Raw genomic sequence first — 5814 nt, forward strand, 5'->3', positions numbered from 1 at the left:
TAATCTTGTTAAGTCATAAAGAAAAAAAAATCGTATTCTTCTTATTCTTTCGTTTGATGCATGACGCTTCTGTAGGCGTACAAGTTGTGGGAAAGTGATTGCATGTTAGCCCAAAGTGGCCGTAAGGGCTGTAAACACTAACACCCTGTTAACTTTACAAGACACAGGAAGGGGGGGGGAGGGGGGTTTTGCCTTCTTTGTATAATAGACCCACAGACACTATATTTATATTCATTTTAAGAAGGTGCTGCGTGCAACAAGGCAAACAAGTTCCCACCAAATCCTTCATCCATTGCCATCAAAGATTTGGTAAGTTAAAGATGAAGCACTAAACACATGGCTTGAAGCTAAATGCTAATGACAGGATGCTATGACGCATGCAATGCCAATGTTTACATTCTGTAAAGCAGGTATAATGTTCGCCATCTTAATATAGCATGCTCTAAAAATGCAACTTACCTAAACTCATGGACAAAAATAGAGAACATGTCCAGTAATGTATTAATTACAGCTCAGTGTGTACATGTTTTTATGTTAGCAATCATTTCTGTGAGCCACGCGTTACCTAGTGAAGTATGTAGCAGAGAATCTGTAGAGTTTAATGCATATTACATTGTATAATGATTCACGTACCGTCTGTGTTGTCCTCACAGTTCTGGTTGAAGTTTTCGTAGGAGTCCCAGCGGATCAGAGGGTCCTGAGTGTTGTAGTCAACCGAGACGCTCGGCCCATTTTCAAGTTGATCCACACCTGGACCCGAAGTACAGAGAGACAGAGCAGAACATGTGAATGTCTTTTAACCATAAGAGAGAAACATGTATTATACTCAGAATGTGAAGAAAGAAATATATAACCCGCCACATGATACAGTTAAGATACAGCAGATTTTTTTTATTGAAACTTTTCCCACTTTTTGCAGCATGTTTGATTTTTCCGATACTTTGTTCTGTGTTTGTTCAGAATAATAAATGACTCAAAGTACTGACAGTACTGTCACCTCAATGACAGTTGTTGAAGCGTGGCTTGCGTCATCCACATACTATTCTGCCAGGCAAAAATGGTCTAAAAATATGAATAAAGGTGAAGTATGATATTTGTTAGTTGTTCCAAAATTGCACCTTGGCTCTTACCATGTAATTTCTCTGGTCCAAATGAGAAAATAAACTCCACTTTCCCATATTCTGGAAACCTCTCATCTGCACACAATAAATAAAAATGAATTCTTTGGTTAACAGCAAAATTATGAAATTGTTATTCATACATTATCGCAAACTAGTTTGGGGCGGTTGTGGCTCAGGGGATAAATGGGTGTCAACCAACAAGGGTGTCAGTGATTCGATCCCAAGGACCTGCTCCATCATTAAAGATATTAGAGTGTATTTCGGGTTATTTGAATAAAAGCATTAGCTAAATGACATGTGATGTAAATTGTATTGACATTCAAAGAACTCTATCCCTTACCTTTAAATGTCTCATCGAGCTCGTCCTTTCCAAACACAATCCCCAGGTCGTGCACGGCGCAGGTGTGAAACTGCACCCGGAATATCACGTCTCGGCACGGGCTGCGGTAACGCTTGTGGTAGCACTTCAACTGTGGGGTGAAAAACATCAGAGGGAACTCAAACCACACTGAGTAGTAGCAGCAATGCAGAATCTAACAGACAACTTAATAACATTGGATTCCTTTTAAGTCCACAGGTACACTGAATATCAAATAAATAACCATTTCAGGATGAATTTACACAATGTGTCAAGTCTGATAAGGAAAACAAATCATTTCAGCAAAATCTAATCATTCTAAGGGCTGAATAGCTGAGCAATATAAAACGATCCTTGTGAAACACGAGCCAGAGACATGCCAGCCTGATTCATAGTGGCTCTTTCTTTACACTGGCTCAGCGCTAGAGAAAGCATTTAAGACTTTTTTGATATATATATATATCCCTCTTAATGTATGGCCTCTCCACTGGCATTACTGTCCAAACTGCAACACAAACGGCTTTAGGAGCAACACTAAAAACAGGAAAATATTCTCTCTCCCTCCTGCTGTTTCCTGTTGGGAAGCCTGGACCTGTAATTTTTTTTACAAGGACCTCACATTTACAGGTGCTGGAGGAATACCCTTTAATGCAAACAACTCTTGCACCTCGCAAACTGCGGCTATAAAAGTTGAAATAAATACCTGACATAATTATATAGACCTTACCATAAGTCAAAATGGAACTGCATAAACACAGCAGCTAAAAACTAAATTGAAATATGATTTTGAGGAAAGTGGCACTGACTTGCTTTCCACATACTCTCTACTTGTGGGGCAAAACATATAAGTTCCAAAATCCACAAAAGCACATAAAGGATGGAGGGCGAGAGGAAGGCGAGATAGAATATCCTGTGGCTTAGTGCAGCTTTCTGGGAATACCGCAAACCTCCCACTGAGGAACACAAAGCTGTTGAGCCAATACATAGAAAGGAAAACATTAATTTGGAGCTTACATGTTGCCTTAGCAAAGGTGCTATGCTAACCAAACCTATTCAACCCTGATGTCTAGACAAACAATCTGCAATGTTGAATGAATAGTCTGAGTTTTTAGATAAATTGCTTGAGCTTATTTGCTCCATTACTGAGAAAAAGAGCAAAATAATGGTGCCTCTCTCTTACTGTTAATATGAATCTACAGCTAGCAGTTTTTAGCTTAGTATAGGCAAAAGACTGGACACAGTGGGAAACTGGCAAAATGTAGAAAAAATATGTTTCTTAGTATTCCTCAGCTTATCTAAAAAAAAATAATAATCGTATCAACATTTGAATTTTTATAGCAGGAAATCACTGCACGCAGGCAGGAAATATTCCAGCACATAACGCCTCGTAAAACCGATTACATTACGTTTTTGATTAGTTAAAGAAACAAGATTTTTGTTGAATATAGAGCTTTGGATGTGTTTGTAGTCTGTTTTTTTTATTATTATTTTGGTGAAAGACAGGCTAAGTTTGCTCATGTTTTCAGTGTTAGTGCTAAGTTAACTGTGATGAGAAGATTGGTACCTCTCTAATGCTACAGCCAGCATGTTAGCTAAGCTTAACTTAAGCTTAGCTTAGCATTAAGAATGGAAATAGCTATCCTGTCTGAGTCCGGAGAAACAATTCATTATCACCACACTAATTAGCACTTTATATTTCATTTAGTTTAACTTGTATCAAAAACTAAACGTTAATATGGCAGGAAATAACTGCACCCGACCAGGAAATAGTCCAGCACATAACACCCCGTAAAGCCATAACTTCTTTTCATGTTTTGATTCATTAAATAAAACTGATATAATGTGATGATTAAAGAGCTTATTAGGTGTTGGTATAATGTTTTCCTTTTCTTTTAATTATGGTCGCATGCAGGCTAATAGTGTTCTCATGCTTCCATTGTTATTGCTAGGCTAATTGTGCTGAGAAGACTGTTGCCTCTCTCAAAGCTACAGTCAACAGTTTGTTAGCTTGTTTGCACATTATATCTCATTATATAAAATGTGTACCAAAAACGAGATATTGTTTTGTCAGGAAACCACTGCACCCTGCCAGGAAATAGTTCAGCTCACAACACAACTTGTTATGTGTATTGTTTGTGTTTTGTAGTGATTAAACAAACCTGGTATATTGTGTGCATTAGAAAATGTTTGGTAGGGTGGGTTTTTGTGCTAGAAAAGGCTAACTGTCTATTTACTGTAGAGGCATTAACATGGTGGTCTTCTCATCAAACTCCTAGCAAGGAAACAAATTAGTTAATTTGCAAATATGTTGAGCTATTCCTATAAGCTCCTATTTTTGTTGTTGACTTCAAACTGAACTTTGAATTAAACTGACTTCCAATGGCCAATGATGGAAGCAAAAAGACAACCTGAATAATTGAAATCATCTTTATGAAGATTTTCCTCTGAGGTTATCTTTATGTAATCTAACCATTCAGTAATCAGTCATATTATCCACAACTAATTTCAACAAACACATGTCAGTGCAGTTTTAAATGCAGGAGCACACTCCATGCTGAGTAATGTCTCTTCCATGTGGCCATAAGGCCACAGCTCACATTCTCCGTGTTATCTGAATAATTAAGAGCAGGGCTCAGTCTGATGATGCATTCAGCAGAATCCATTAGTGTGTCTTAAATAAAGGATGAGATATGAGCTCAGCTCTGAACAGCCTTGAGAATACAGTAAGTGCTCCTTTCAAAATGATCCATATTTAATGTATGGGCCCGGGGACATCTCATGGATAACGTTAAGGCCTGAATGACAGCAGAAGCAGAAACTTTGCCTATGTATGCAGTTCTTCTGCTTAAACAAATGCAAAATAAGCAACAGGTGCTACTTTATTTTGGATCTCTTTTACACAGTCCAAGGTTCAAGGTTCTTGATTAGTCATACAACCATAGCTACTAAGTAGTATGTCGATGAAAATCTTAGGTCACAGGCTTCTCCAACAGCGCAACACAATATTACAGAAAAACAGAAAAATATAGTGCAAGTACATATTAAAAGTAAATGCAAAAAGAAAGGAATAGTTTAAAAAAAGTGAAATAGTGAAATAAGAGTCTATATGCAAGCTATTGGAATGATAATAGGTAAATAGATACATTATTACTAAGTAGCAGAATGTTATGGATTTGCTTATGACTTAAATTAAATATACATTTAAAAATGACTAAGATCTTAAAAGTCTATTAGACGCCCCAATGCTAAAACATGCCAAAGGAGATACTTTACCATTAAATGATCAAATGTAATGGACCATTTACATAATTTAAATTACAGATTTCTCTCAGTTGTAAAACGGTTGGAAGCATGTTGGATAATGTACTCAACTTATTTTACCTAACAATACACATCTGAAACACAACTTACTTATGATTATGTCATGTTTAAGTAAAACCCTGTGTAGCACTGCTGGAAAGGAAGTCTGTGCATAGCCTTTTTGATGTCATTGTTTCCAGCAAACATATTGTGTGCTAATGAGTCTATAAAATGAGGTATAGGAACCAGTCAACAGTCTTCCCCTGAGATTTTATGGCCCTATTTCCTTTATGAATGGACACCATAAACTGCTGCAGCAGTATATTCACCCAATGTCAGAATGGAGAAAAAAAGTCAATTCCCTTTGTACTAAAAAATAATAAAATAGTGCATCATCTGTACGTTTTTGCAGCTGTTCTCATACACAGATAATCATAATTTAACATCCATTTATTTGTATTTATAAGTAAGACAATACACTTTCTCTGTTATTAGTTTCACATGAGAAAATAAGTGTTTTCAGTTTCTTTTTTCCAAGTTGAAATGTAACAATGTGTTCTAAAAATCGTATATACTGTACTACTAAGATTTCCTTCTCTGTCTCTGTGTCTTGGCTTTTCTTACCAAGATGTCACCTTTCAGAAGAAGACCGGGTTCAATGGTGATACAGATGCTGGTCTGGCTGTCACCCAGAACATTACTGCAAAAAAAGAAACCACAACATGTTAAATAACACGCCTGCCTCCATCATTACTTCACAGTCTAATCCAGTGGTTCTCAAACTTTTTCTGTCAGGCCCCCCCTTTGGAGAAAAAAAAAGTCAGGCCCCTCCAACACAAATAGTCAGGCTCAGTGGCGGTGCCAGAGATTTCTTTTGGGGGTGCTGTGGGGTAGCTTGACGTTTCATAGAGGGTGCTCAAACATTTAGGGTTTCCCATTAAGGTACCGGGCGCTACAGTTGAATTTTCTACTGCAACAATCCCCCAGTATATGCACAATTTTATACCGCAACTGTTACAATGAAGGCTCGATAAT

The 5814-nt window shown here is 37.3% G+C and overlaps 1 long non-coding RNA gene across 1 annotated transcript; it reads right to left on the reverse strand.

Annotated features, from left to right (window-relative positions):
- Positions 1-639: 639 nt before the first annotated feature.
- Positions 640-5481, reverse strand: LOC104960840 (uncharacterized). The gene is made up of 4 exons (XR_800024.1): positions 5404-5481; positions 1462-1591; positions 1131-1196; positions 640-750 (listed from the first exon to the last, which is right to left on the reverse strand). It is a non-coding gene; the product is annotated as an uncharacterized lncRNA (long non-coding RNA).
- Positions 5482-5814: the final 333 nt, after the last annotated feature.

Source organism: Notothenia coriiceps, unplaced genomic scaffold, assembly GCF_000735185.1.
Source record: "Notothenia coriiceps isolate Sejong01 unplaced genomic scaffold, NC01 NC01_scaffold00032424, whole genome shotgun sequence".
NCBI classification, from domain to species: domain Eukaryota; kingdom Metazoa; phylum Chordata; class Actinopteri; order Perciformes; family Nototheniidae; genus Notothenia; species Notothenia coriiceps.